Below are 15378 nucleotides of genomic sequence, written 5' to 3' on the forward strand. Positions count from 1 at the left end.
CTCTTCGATATAGACGTGTTCAATTAGAAATAACAATCAAACTAAATTATTTCTTTTGAGTTAATTTGGGTTCCAACCAACTTTAAACCCTAAAAATGATTTAGGTAATAATTATATATATATATATATATATATATATATATATATATATATATATATATATATATATATATATATACACACACTACATAGCTCATAAATTTCGGGCCATTTGGAGTCGTGGGCCCTGGGCGGTCGCCCGGGTTGCCCACCGTCGGCCCTGAAAATAGCTATGAAAAATTTCCGTAGGTAGTTACCTACATAATATCAACGGAATGGGATGCCCTAATTTAGTAACAGAATAACACACGTCATGAAGTCCAATAATAAGAAGTTAAATAACCCGGTTTCACAACCCTTATTGGGTTTGGTTCGTCGGAATTGAATGGAATTCGAGGGAAAAGGAATCCAATTCCTTTGGATTCCGGCGTTTGGTTCAACATTAAGGAAAGGAAAATGATTCCTAAATGAGCAAACATTCCATTAAATGGAGGAAAATACTTTCCTTCAAAGAAAGGAGGGAATTAATTCCATACCATCTAGGAAAGTGAAAAGTACAATTATACCCTTTTAATTTCACAAAATCATTCTAACCCTATCTCACGTATTCTCCATCTCTACGTCAAAATCAGATTGCAGCCGACTTCAACACAACACTCGTCTTCTCCATCTCGTCTTCTGCCAGGTAAATCTCTTTCTTACTCTCGATCTCGTTGTCTCTCACTCTCGTTCTCTTTTCTTTATCCATCTCTTAATTTCTTGAGAAATCTCGATTTGGATCATGTAAAACAGAAAACATGATGGTTTATACCTGACGGAACTGATTTATTTTGTATTCACAACAACATCTGTCAAAATTGACTGTGATGTTTTAGATTTATTTGCTGGAAAGAGACGCACCATAACACATACAACCTGTTTTTTCTTTTGAACTATTTTTTGACATATATGTTTTTTGTTTGAATCTATTTTAAATCTTCTGGTAAGTAAATATGTTGATCCTCACCATCATTTATGATTTGCAGTTATAGCTTAAGTACTCCCTAGATCCTATGTATCATCAATATTTCAACATTGTGGAAGAAAACATTGGTGTTCTAGGTTGTTGAACATTCAAATGTTGCAGGGATGGGAGTTCAATGGTTTATTTGTATTAAATTGAAGACAATTACTTCATAATATTTTCATGGAGATTAGATATAATGATAGAAAAATAGATGTTAAAATGGCAAATTGTGTTACTTTCATGTTATTGAAGACCTAATACTGATGATGGTTTGTTTAATGCTTTTTGGATTGTAATTTTCATTGAAGCTGCTTGATTGTTTTATGCAAATTAGAATAAAATTTGTGAAGTCTCGAAACTAGACTTACATGTGTAAAAGAACATGGATTTTTAGATATCTAAATATGTATATATGAAATGTTAATTGGCAAGTAATGACAAAAAAAAGTATAAACACAAAAAAACATAATTTTTGACAGTGTAATAAAAAAGGACAATTATGTCATTTTAACTAAATTCCAATTCCATTTCCTTGAACCAAATAGAATCTGGAATTAATTCCAATTTCATTTCCTGCCAACCAAACAAAATATGGAATTGGATTCAAATTCCTAACAGATTCCTTTTCCAATTCCAATTCAAATTCCTTCAGCAACATTCTGCGAACCAAACAACACATAAATGTTCCATTTTCTTTTAGAGAACACAAGATCTAGATTTGAAAATATAATAGAAACTTTTTGTTATTTGTAAGTTCCACATTCTTTTATAGTAACCGATCCCTTTTTAAGCAAAAGTTTCGGTTCTAGTAACTGAAACCTCGAAATAAGCATAAATATTCATATTTATTTATACATAATAGCTACATACTTCCATGTGTTTCATATGACAATAGTTTGCTTTATTTTTTTTAAACATAATACGATTGTACTTTAATTTCCATACACATAACAACACTATAATTTCAATTATACATATAATGCTATTATACTTACATTTCATAGTTGGGTCTTTTATCAATGGATAGATTTCTGAAATCAATGTTATTCTTTATAAGGATTTCGTCTAAATTTTTTATAATAGACATTGTGTTGTAAATTAAGGATGGTGACTATAATAATTACTCCGAATGTTGATTAAAATTGTTGGATAACTATAAAATTAGCTAAAGTAATTACATGTGGTTATCAAAAGTTATGATTAGCCATCTAGATCTAGAGTGTTAATGATAGGGAGCTGTTATTAATATCTTTGTTTTTATCTTCGTACTCCTGGAATTATTACTTTTTAGGTATTTGATTTTTTTCAATTACATTTTTTTAGAATTTCATAGTTATTAACCAATAACTAAACAATGTTACATAGAAGACAGTGTATTACATAGAAGACAACGCACTGTGTAATTTAAATCTTTTTTTATGGAAGACTGCACCTTCATCTCTGTGAAGTGTGTTCAATTTTTCATAAATTAAAACAATTTATAAACTACAACCAACAACAACCAACAATTACATAGTAAATTGAAGAACATTTTTTCAGTTAATCAAACAATAATACATGATACATGTATAATATAAACAAGTAAAATAAAAATGATTACGTAATAATCACAAATAATAAACAAATCTGTTAAAATCTAATAACTTTTGGGAAACATTTGTTGGATTAGTGTCTAAGTCCATAACTATTTTGGTATGTACTTGACCCTATTGTGCATGGTCCTTTTGGGTTGTCTTCACACTGGTGACTACACAAGATGATTGTTGTGGAGAGAGGCTGGTTTATTGTTAAGAATAATAAATTAGGGTATAAATATGATTTTTTAATATATTATATGAATAATATATTAATTTGGAATCATATTATTAATTAGTATTTAATCAGAAATTAATTTAGAATTAATTTTGGGATTAAAGGAACTGACTGAAAGTGCAGGGGCTATTTTGTAATTATTCAATAGTTGAGGCTTTGGGCCATTGGATCACCTTTATTAAGGTTTAAACGAAAATCCTAGAAGGATCTAGGAGTTTTCGTCCAAAGGCTTAAGGAAAGGAGTCCATGGACTTGCTTAGGCCATAAGCTAAGGGATTAGGGTTTACACCTTGAAACCCTAGTTAGCCTTAAGTATAAATAGCACCCTAAGGCACTAAGATTTCGTCCAAGCCTTGGTAAACCCTAAAAGGGACAAAATCTAGGGTAAGATACCCTTCTCTCCTCTCTCATATATTCATCCTTTCACCTAGTGTGTTTGTGAGCCATTAAAGGTACTACACTTGTGGTACTTGCTTTCAAGAGCTAAGGAAATTCAAGGAACTAGTTGTTATTACTATATAACAACAAAAGGTATGTATTCTATTCTTCTATGTGGATTTCGAAAATAGTACTAGCATGCCAGGTTTCTTTTTATGTTCATAAAGTTGTATAAATAATAGTGAAAACATAGGTCCAACTCTAGGGTTGCATGCACACATATGATTATTTGTATAAAACCCATCAACATTATCTTCAACCACCGTCGGCGATATACTGCCCCCATTAACATTGCCGACGTTGCCGGAGAAGAGAGGAGGAACGTGAAAAAGAAAATAGCGACTGAAAGAACGAGAGAAAGATAAGTCCGAAACGTCGCCGGAAACCGCTTGAAGCGTGAAACCTCGCCGAAAATAGTCTGAAACGTCACCAGGACCACCTGAAGTTGACGGAATCGCTGCCTCCCTCTTACGTGGCGGTTGAATCGTCACCTGAACGACTACCATCACCGTGGGACAAAGAACGAGAGGAAGAGAAGTTAAAAGAATCTCGCCGGAAATCGCCTGAAGTCACCGGATATCACTGAAGTCGACAGAATCACCACGTATATTTCATCTAGAGGTTGAATCGTCACCTAAACCATTGCAATCATCGTCGGACAAAGAATAAGAGAAAGAGATGCTCAAAAAAACCTTGTCGGAAATCGCATGATATCACCGGAAAACGCTAGAAGTCACGTAGTTTTGGTTACTTCTCTAGCTGAATTTTTTGCTAGGGTTAAAAGAAAAAGTAAGCAGTTTATATCTTATAATTTTACGTTTACAACCTATCTTTTTAGAAGATATTTCAATTTCTACCCCATTAAATGTATACGTTTAATAATTGGTGTCTATATTTATTTATGCAACTCAATATGTAAAACATGCGATTCAATATATCGTTTAAAACTTGATATCACACTATAAGACTTGTATGCAATTGTTTATTATATAAACAAATCGTTTAATATAAACAAATTACTATCGTTGTAACATATATTTATAATAGTGTTTTTAAAACATTAAATTTTATAATATTGTTTTTTAAAACATTAAATTTTATAATAGTCTTTTATAGTTGTTACATATATTTATTTATTTTAACCAAAATCTATTTACATTTTTATCAAAAAATTGTTTAATATAATTTATGTAAATTTTAAAAATTGTACATAAATTACATAGTTTTTCAATAGATTACATAAAATTTAAAAATTGTACCTATTTAATTTTCGTTAATATATTTTTTTAAAATTTAAAAATATGCATTATTTGATGTTTTTTTTTATATAAAGATGTTTAAGTTATTTGGAATCAACATATTTGCTCGAGATGAAGATTCTTCTACCAAAAAGTCGGCATTTTCCACCAAACATGTCACATACTTATACTACTTTATAACATTTTATAGTTTTCATATAAACTGAAACACGTAAAATTCAATTTTAGATGTTCAAGTCTCGTGAGAAATTGTTTGAGTGGACACAAAACAAAACACGCTCTCTAGGATATGTCGTTGTCAACAAAAGATCAAAAGCATATGTCAACGGCTTCATGTATAAAGTCGTACTTATGTGTGATCGTGGGGTTGAATATAAAGCTACTAATACGATTAGAGCATCTAGAACCAGAAAGAGTAATTGTAAATTTAAACTGGAAGGAAAGTATTCAAAAGAAGATAATAAATGGCCGTTGAGGTGATATGTGATGATCATAATCATCCACCTGCACAACATATGGAGGGTCATCCGTTCGTAAGACAGTTATCTGTTGACGAGATTCGGTTGGTGGAAGATCTAACAAGAAAAAACTTGCCGCCACGTGATATTTTGTCAACCTTGAAGGGGCAAAACAAAAATAATGTATCAGTAATTCAAACGATATATAACGCACCACAAAAGATTCGCATGCAAGAGCAAGTAAGAAAAACTCCAATGTAGGTTCTTATGTCCATTTTGCACGCCAACAATTATTTATATGAGCTTGCTACATGCGATTCAAATGAGTTGGAGAATTTGTTTTTCGTTCATCCAACGTCTTGGAAGATATGACATGCATTTCCACATGTGTCGATGATAGATGCCACTTACAAAACACACAAATATAATAAGCCGCTTGTAGAAATTGTTGGTGTGACCTCAATTTGAAAGACATTCTCTGTAGGTTTTGCATTTATACGTATAGAAAAGGAGGCCAACTATACTTAGGTGTTAAACTGTGTAAAGTCAATACTTGGTAAGTGTATGTACCCACTTGTAATAATCACAGACAGAGAGTTGACACTCATCAATGTATGTGAAACACTGTTTCCGGATGTGGCACGGTTACTTTGTAGATAACATATTGAGAAAGAACATTTTAAAAATCTCCAGCAAGATTATCACATTGGATGAAGACCGTAAATCTTTTAGAATACTATGGAGATTACTAGTTGAGTCTCCAACATTGACGACATACACGGAAAACTACAAACGACTACAAATCAATGTTGATAAATTATCCACGTAAGCTTGTTTATTAACTATATTTCTAAATCATAACCTTCATCTTACTGTTTATGTACTAATTTGTTAATTTATTTTACTTCACAGGTGTTATGAGATACATAGATGATACATGGTTAAACAAGTAAAAGGAAATGTTTGTGTCTGTTTGGGTTGATCAACATCTTAATTTTGGAAACAACACGACCAATAGAGCCGAGAGTCAACATTCCAAGTTAAAGAAAATTTTAAACTCTTCAAATTCTAATCTTGATAAATTTGTTCAACGGATTAATAAATTCGTGCAATCACAACTTACTTCGATTAACAAAAGCTTTGAAAATAGCTTGATTGTTCGCTATAATCACCACAACTTGTCGTGTTTCCAATTGCTGCGAGGCCATGTTTCAAACTAAACTTTAGATATAATATTAGGAGAGATCCAAAGGTTGGGTGATTTAATGTTAGACTCCTCAAACTGTGGTTACAAACTTCATAACAGTTGTGGGTTCCCATGTGCTTGCATGCTTTCTTTCTACTCGATTTCAGGTTAGTATGTTCAAGTAGAACATACAAATAGATTTTTAAATATTAGATAAATAATTATTTTATATTTCAATGTAGGTGAAAATATACCCTTGGATTCAACATATATCTTTTGAAGGAAGTTTGATATTTCAGATACGACGTCTGTATGTGGTGGATAAATTTAAAGAAAACTTCAACAAACAATCAAAAGCTAGGAAAATGTTTTATAGGATAAAGCTAGAAGAGATATATGACCCGCATAAAACTGATATTGGAGAACCTACGATTCAAAAAACACACGTGGAGGACCAAGTGTGAAGAAACAACAGAAAAAGAAAGCCGATCCTCCAAATCATGCTCCTCGTAGATGCAGCTTATCAACCACGTCAAGGTTTAATGTGGTGAATTTAAATAAAGAACGTGAAAGACATAGCTTTTCGTGTGGGATTGACTTAAATGATGAACCCCAAAGGCATAGATTTTCGTGTGGGATTGACATAAATGATGAACCCCAAAGGCATTATCCATTCCAAATGAATGGTATTCGAGGTATATTTCATGATTACATCGATGATATACATGATGTAGAAGGTGATGGAAATTGTGGGTTTCGAGCAGTAGCTATTTGTTTGGGGTATATTGAAGACCAATGGCTTTGTATTCGAAAACAATTGATTGAAGAGTTAGAGAGTCAATATTACGCATACCATACAGTTTTTACTGTCGGGTTCAATGAGGTATACCGGTCATTACATTGGTTTGAGTCACATGCACCTTTCCGACGACATTGGTTGCATATGCCTTTGACTAGTTACTTGATTGCCAACAAGTTTGGCATGATCGTTCATTGTTTAAGCCACAAACAATCTATGCCATGCTTCCCTCTTTGGATGTTAGGTCATAACTTAGTGGTTTAGCTAGGTTTCTTTATGTATAAGTCTTGGTAGGGTTTTGGTCTTGGTGTTTGGGTGTTTGCGGCCGTGTAGGTGTTCACGGCCGTGAACCTTGTTTGTGGTTGGTCTGTTCCTATATATAGGAGTCTGTCAGAGTGTTGTCAGTGACGTTGCTGAGAGTTGTTCACGGTTATGTGTGTGATCAAGGTGTACCTGGCGTTTTTATGCTATAAATGTGTGCATTGCTTGATCAATCCTTTTCTCTACTACATTCTTGTTTGTTTGATTGATTACTTGTTTGATCATCGGTTTGGATCCGTGGATTTGCGACTCTACAAAATATATATTTTAGTTTAAATTTTTAGATTTTATTTTATTTTTTAAGTCTTCAAAATGTATTTTTTTAAATAAATTGTGGTATTGGGCTTGGATTTGAAGCTCATTGGTTTATAGCCCACTAGACTTGGACTGGGTAGGGTCCAGATATATAAATTGGAGTTGGCGGCCATTCACCCTTTCACTCTCACTTTCAGTATACGCCCGTGAACACTTCACTGATTCTCTCTCACTGTCGATCTTTGATTCATCATTTTTAGTGAAATTGTTTGTTTCCTCACACAGGTATGCTTATGGCGAACCCTACAAAGATATTTTGCATGCAAATCGACTATGAATCGAGGGCTTAATCGAAGAAAAACCATTGTTCGGCGTTCAAGGCCCTTTGAAGGGTTTACGACTATTGAAGGGTTCACGACCGTGAACCCGTTTACGGCCGTGAACCCCATTCTAACCGTGAATTCCAATTTTTGGACATGAACATTATTTTTCCAACACTTAATCATCAATTAAAGCCTAATTAAATTGTTTAATGAGTAAAACCTTAATTTTAATTGTTTGAATCGATGGTTTTCTCACTTGGCTTGGTTAAGTGCAGATTAAAGAAATGGCTTCTTTGAAGATTGCTGAAAACCACGATGTTGCTATTTTTCTTTTGGATCCACCAGGATCTCACGACGACTTCAAGTCCATGATTCATGGACTGAAGAACTGTTGCTTGGCGTACGTTCTTACTGCAAGTCCCATCATTTACCAAGAGCTGTTGAAACAATTATGGTACACTGCTACAATACTCAAAGAAGATGGTGAAGTTGCCTCAATGGATGCTACTATTCACGGAAGCAAAAGTCTCAATAACCGAGTAAGTCATTCGTGAAGTTCTCCAGATCGATGACCAACCGGGTTTTCCAACTGAAATTCCAATAGACCAGACCGCAAAAATCGTGGTTCGCATGGGTTATGAGGGTGTGTTTCCACCAACTATCAAGAAGTTACTGCCACCCTACTGGAGGTTTTTGGTCCACGTATTTTTAAGCTGTATTTTGGGAAGAAGAGTCGGGGCTGACGAGGTCTCGTTGCACAACACATGAGCAATTGCTGCTTTGGCTGCCGGTTTGGACTTCAATTTCTCGAGATTCATGCTGAATGATATGGTAGGCAACATTGAAGGTAAAGGCAAAGACAAATTCCTCATGTTTTCGAGGTTTCGTTCAGATGATCTTTAACAAGAAATACCCGGAACTTGAGATGAGAGGAGAAACAATCGATCTGAAGTCCCTTGGTTCCAACACAATTGGGCTTATGAAACAGAACTGAAAGGGAAAATTCATGTTTGAGGGAAAGTACCCATTGGTGAAGTTCGGAAATTTTGCTGAAGTTAGTGATGCATCAGCGACTGAAAGCTCCTCAAATCATATGGAAACCGAAGATGATGTTATTACTACTTCAGAGCATGAAGAAGAAAGAGTTCCTCCTGTTGCAATCGTGGCAGAGGAACATGATCAGATGACGAATGTAGAGGTGTAAAGTGACCACAATGAGGGTGAAGATGCAGGTGATGATGATGATGAGGGATTTGATAATGTTGATGAGATTTCTGGTGGTGACTTGTCAGGTTTCATTAAAGACTTCAATTTTGAGTTCGAGCATAGCGATTAATGCCCAACAAATGAAGACCTCGACTCATTCTTCGACAATATCGATGATGTTGCACAACATGCAACGGAGATAGGGGGAGTTGAATACGTTCAAAAAGCTATGCATCCTACTTCAGAACAGATGGTCGGTGCTACAATTGATATGGATGAGCATCAAGGATTCCTCCCCTTCATGTTGTTATTCCAACTTCTATGCCATCTGCGAGTGATCCTCTAATGACTCAAACCTCCCAACCTCCGTTGAAATGAAGACGACATGATCTGAGGCCGGGAGCGCTTATTCAGGAACAGGCCCCACCAACATAACTTGGAACCACAACAACTACTACTACTCCACTCGTACCGACCCAAGAAGATCCAAGCACCATGTTTGAAACCTAAAGCTCTTCAGTTCCTGGAGGTTCCTCCCTCCCAAGGCATGCGCACAACATCGCCTCTGGGAGGCTTGCAAGGGTCATGGCTGAACAAGAAGCAACAGATCTTCCTCCTCGTGGAAAAGGCATATCAATTGAGGAAGGCAACTTAGGTGGAGTGGACCCATCTGTCCAAGAGTTAAAGGAAGAAATGTAACGCCCTGATTCTTAGGTATTGTTTAAATAAGATTTATTGGGTTAAGCTCTACTCGACGAGTTGGTTGACCTACTCGTCGAGTAGCAGCGGGGTGGGATCGCGTGTTAAGTGACCTACTCGACGAGTAGGAGCTGGCAGATGAAACCCTAAATCCCGCGGTTTGCACCTCTATTTAAAGGAGCCTCAGCCTCCTTTGGCCTCTTTGCAGTCTTTAAGAGCCCCTTAAAACCCTAATACGCATGTGTGTGTGTTCCCATTGTGTGTTTGAAGCTTGAAAAAAGGATCTTTGGAAGGAGAAGGCTTGGAGGAGAAGGAGATTTGAGCAAGTAGAGTTTGGGAATCGAATCTTATCTTAGTTATCATCTTCTAGAGGTAACCACATCGCCTTTTTCCTTGTGAATATCTTCTATTGGTTGAGTTTTAGGGTTTTTAGTGAGATAATGAGTTGGAAAGATGAGCTATGGGCTAGATCTGAGGTTGTAACTTTAGATCTGGACCCTCCTTGGATTCTAGAATCATAAAGTTACAGTTTTGGTCATGATTGAGGTCCCTCTTGAGCATGAAGCTCCATTAAGAACTTAAAATAGGCATTTAGAGCCTTTATATCCATGCATGCACGTAAAGTTTGCAACTTTACGTGATAAGCATGCCCTAGAAGCTCGGATCTGTGATTTGGAGTCGCTGCATGGCTCAAAGCAAGTCTGTCTGGAAAAAGGACTGAATGGACTTGGCGAGTCGCAGGGTTGACTCGGCGAGTCACATGAAGATGGCCGTGAACTCGACAAGTTGGATGAACAACTCGGCGAGTCCGATGAAGATTACCATAAGACTCGACGAGTTGAAGAACAACTCGACGAGTCAGATGAGTTTTCCCTAGGATATGTATGCGTGTAAATCCGTCGAGTTGCAAGGAGGGAACTCGATGGGTGGCCTTAAAGTTCGAACGAGAATCGAAGGAACTCGACGAGCCACCCCGATGACTCGGCGAGTTGGAATGTACTTCAATGAACTCTGCGGGTAGCCGAGGGTACTCGACGAGTTGGGGTCAACATGGACTGTTGACTTTGACGAGGACTTTGACTTTGACCAGGGGGTTGACTGGTGGGTTATGGAGTACCTTATAAGGTTAAGGACTTATGAGTATATTGTACTATGATCGTAGGTGGTGGAGCCTGTGTTAAGTGATCCGAAAGTTGGAGTTTATCTTCCGAGTCGACATCTGCAAGGTGAGTTATCCTCACTATATCGATAGGGTCTACAGCACCAAGGACGACCCTTTAGTTGTTATTGTTATGGTATGCTATATGTGGTCATGATCTGTTAGATCGGAATTAGGGTAGACAATAAGTTATGCTCTTATGATCCGGAAGGATTGGTATGTTAGTGACCTACTAGGTCGGTACACTAGTTACGAGAGAATTCTTTGATTGACGATCAACGTGATAGATATGTTTGATGTTTGTATATGCCAGTATATGATAGTTATGCGCACATGGTTATTTGCTTGTTGGTTGGGTTGAGGCGGTCCTGCTTTGTGCTGAAGGCCAACATACCCTATGAGCGGTCTGGGAAGACTGCAGGCCCACGAGGCGGACCAGTCATGCCAAAGGCTCGGGATAGATTCGGATAGACTGTAGGCCCAATAGGGCGGTCCAGTCAGGCCGATGGCCAATATGCATGTTGATTGATTGATTGTTACTGATATGGCATTGTTAGTGTGGTAGTGGTATTTTGGGGGTAGCTCACTAAGCCATCGGGCTTACAGTTTCAGTTTATTGTTTCAGGTACTTCAGAAGATCATGGCAAGGCGAAGGCGTGACCGTACCGCTCCTCATCCTTATGTTATGATTTTGGGACACTCTGATGGATATTGATTTGAAAACATTTTTGTAAACAATGCTATTTGATTTTTATTTATGATCGAAAAGTTTAAATTTGGTGTAAAATTTATGGATGTTACAAGAAATGGGTGTACTGAATCATAGAATCATTGAGAGATATGTTTTGATTGAAAACCTCAAAATCCAAGTCTTGGATCTTAAAGCAGACAATTCTCTGAAGACAACACAAATCTCTGATTTACAAACTCACCTTGGAGCCTGGACTACTTGTTACTTCGACCTCAAGAATAAGCTGGCTATGGAATTTGGTGACAAATTCAAGTCATCTGTAGGATAACCAGGCAGAGCTGAGACCTCTACCATTAACCTTGCCCAAGCTTCACGACAAGAACCCCTGGTTGATCCTCCCACTGTAAGAACAACTCGAATAGTCGATCAATTTGAACATGAGCCAGCTCAAGCTCCTCACATAGTTGCTTTGAAGCGAGCTCAACAAGCATCCTTTTCTAAGATACAAAAGTGGATGTTCAAAAAGAGCTCAGATCAGAACGCTCGCAGAGGTCAACCCCAACTCACTGTAACATAACTCAAGAATAAACGATTTGGTTCCAAATACAGTGATAGGTGAGGGATAGTGTCGTGGGGTTTTCATGACAAGTTGAATCCGTGGCTTGTGAGGCGTAAAAGTTCGAATGTGGAGTATTACAAGGACAAACGTGACTTTTGTTCATGGACGAGAGTTGATATGTCTGAACTTGCTAATGCTCCCTTTGCTAATCCATCCAATAATCCACAGACAACAGATTTCAAGCTTTTTCTGGAAGATCAAGTGAAACAAGGTTTTACTGATATGAAGACTGATGAATCTTTCATCAGGAGCTTCCCAGATGTACTGGATCCAAAGACCAATGAGTCTTTCAAGACGGTGATGTGGCCTCCCACTAACCAAATGAGATAGATTCCTATTATGCAGAACTTCAACGATGGTTCACTAAAAAGTATGCTTTACTGGGTCTATGATGAAACCACAGATTCTGCTGTCATCAGATTTCCTGAAGGTGTATTTCGGATATATGACAAGAAGGATCTGCTTCAGTTTGGAAAATGGGATATACACTATCTGGCTCAACATAAAATCCAGGTTGCTGAAGATATTTTTGAAGCTGCTGCTAAGGAGTATACTTCGATGACTGCTGAGATTATCGAGAAGGAGATGTGGCTTCATTCAATGGGGAGGTCTGATGTGCTCATAATCGAGAAAGACTGAATCATGGTTAGCCCCAAACCAAGGGGGAGATTGTTAAGTCATAACTTAGTGGTTTGGGCTAGGTTTCTTTATGTATAAGTCTTGGTAGGCTTTTGGTCTTATTGTTTGGGTGTTTGCGGCCGTGTAGGTGTTCACGGCCGTGAACCTTGTTTGCGGTTGGTCTGTTCCTATATATAGGAGTCTGTCAGAGTGTTGTCAGTGACGTTGCAGAGAGTTGTTCATGGTCCTATGTGTGTGCTCAAGGTGTACCTAACGTTTTTATGCTATAAACGTGTGCATTACTTGATTAATCATTTTCTCTACTTCATTCTTGGTTGTTTGATTGATTACTTGTTTGATCACTGGTTCGGATCTGTGGATTTGAGACTCTACAAGAGAGGTCCCGAAGAGTTCCAAACCCACCGAGCCATTACGTTGGCACTTGTAAACGGTATTCCTTATATGTCGATGTTTTTGAAACGAAATTACCCAATGCGCCTACCACAACATATTGGAATGCCCATAAAAGTTTGTCTGCATCTACATGACAAACTATGTATTGACTGTGTTTTGAATTATACAATCAACTTAGGTCTTGTACTTTTGAAACACCTTGGATACATATTAAAGATTAAGTGCGAATGTATTTGAACTTTATTATTATTTTTTTTTTGTCAAAATATTATTTTATATTTGAACTTTTTTTATTATTTGTTGCGTTAAAGTATTATTTTATTATTGTTGAGTCGTGTTTTAACTTCCTTTTTTTTTTTAAAAAAAAAATTGATTAAAAATATCTACATATCTTTTATAAAAATAGTATTATAAATCATCTATATAAAGATTAAGTGTCATGATAATCTAATTATTAAAAAAACAATTATTACGGGTAAAAAGCCAAGAATATATTTTGTAAGCTTAATAAAAATGGAAGGGCTAGAAGTGAGATAAAAATAATATCTTAATAAAATATACGAGTAATAATGTTATGTAGATATTTTCTTTATTCTCTTTCACGTTTTTTATTAACTAATTATATATTAAAAAACTATTAATAATAAATATGTAATCATAATTTAATTATTAAAATAATTAAAAATAGTAATCATTAGTGAAGAAAAGTAAAATGATTAGTAAACATAATGATTGGAAAAATAATTAGAGGGTAGAAATAAGTAGAGATGAGATAGGAATAAATGAAGCCTAATGATATTGAGTTTAGAAGATTAATGTGATAAAAAAGTAAGCAATAAAGCAAATATCTAGAATGATGAAGTATAGATGGGAGTTGAAGAATTACATAATATTAACAAGTTTGTTCGACCATTGCATGTTTGACTTTCTATGGACCAACTTGAAATTTCATGATTATTTATCATATAAGTGTTGCATTGCTAAATTAATTACTTGCCAAGATTTATGCCTAGTAGTGTTTAATACACATCAAATTTTAGGTTCAACTTCATACGAAAAATATAATGAGTTTACTTACAAAGTTTAGTTTTTGACATGATGAATAAAAGTCAATAGGCACTAATTCTTAATGTCTAGGTAGCTAGTATCTATAGAATGCTATGGGACCATGTAGATGTAGAATAACTCTTTTGAAACTTTGAACTTCATATATAAGTCCCAACACTACTTTTACAAGTTTTGGAAGAATAATAATGGTGTTAGGAATAGAACCTTGTAACGAAATATTGTAAATAGTCTTTTGTGATTGTACCCTAGTATTTTTTTTGGATTAAAGACAAGATAAGGTCAAATACTAAAGAAAATTCATTCTATCCTAGAGTATATAAATTAAGGGGACGCTAGAATTTAATCCTAATGTCACACCACCTTTTTTCCTACTTTTTAATCGGTATTAAGGTCGAAGTTTAAGCACTAAACTTAGCACCTATTTCACTTAAAAAAAATACTTTGATACCATCTCAAACACCCTTGTTTGGTTTAAGAATAATTAAGTTATCTTTTGAAAAAACATTTAACCATTTAAAAGAGTTAAGTTTTATGGTTTAAGTTTGAAACTTTAATATATGAGGGTGTATAGCCTGTGTCATTGTTTTGGTGGGAGCTGAGACTCCTACCTACCTCTTACGAAGTTCTCCTACAACAACAGTTTTCACTCCTACATTGGTGCTCTGCCTTTTCAGCTCTTGTATGAGCGGAGATGTCGTACCCTGGTCTGTTGGGGTGAGGTTGGTCATAAGGTTGTGGGGGTGGACCGAGGTGGTCCTTCAGACTACAGAGATGATTCAACAGATCAGACAGAGATTGTAGACTGCTCAGAGTCGGCAGAAGACCTATACCGACCGACGCCGATCTGAGTTGGAGTTTCAGGTCGACGACATGGTGCTACTTACGGTATCACCTTGGAAAGGTGTGATTCGCTTCAGGAAGAGGGGGAAATTGGGTCCGTGATATATTGGGCCATTCTAAATTATTGCCAGGGTTGGCAAGGTGGCGTACAGATTGGATCTTCCTGAT

Source organism: Lactuca serriola, chromosome 8 (assembly GCF_051521515.1).
Source record: "Lactuca serriola cultivar US96UC23 chromosome 8, Lser_US96UC23_V15, whole genome shotgun sequence".
In the NCBI taxonomy this organism is placed as follows: domain Eukaryota; kingdom Viridiplantae; phylum Streptophyta; class Magnoliopsida; order Asterales; family Asteraceae; genus Lactuca; species Lactuca serriola.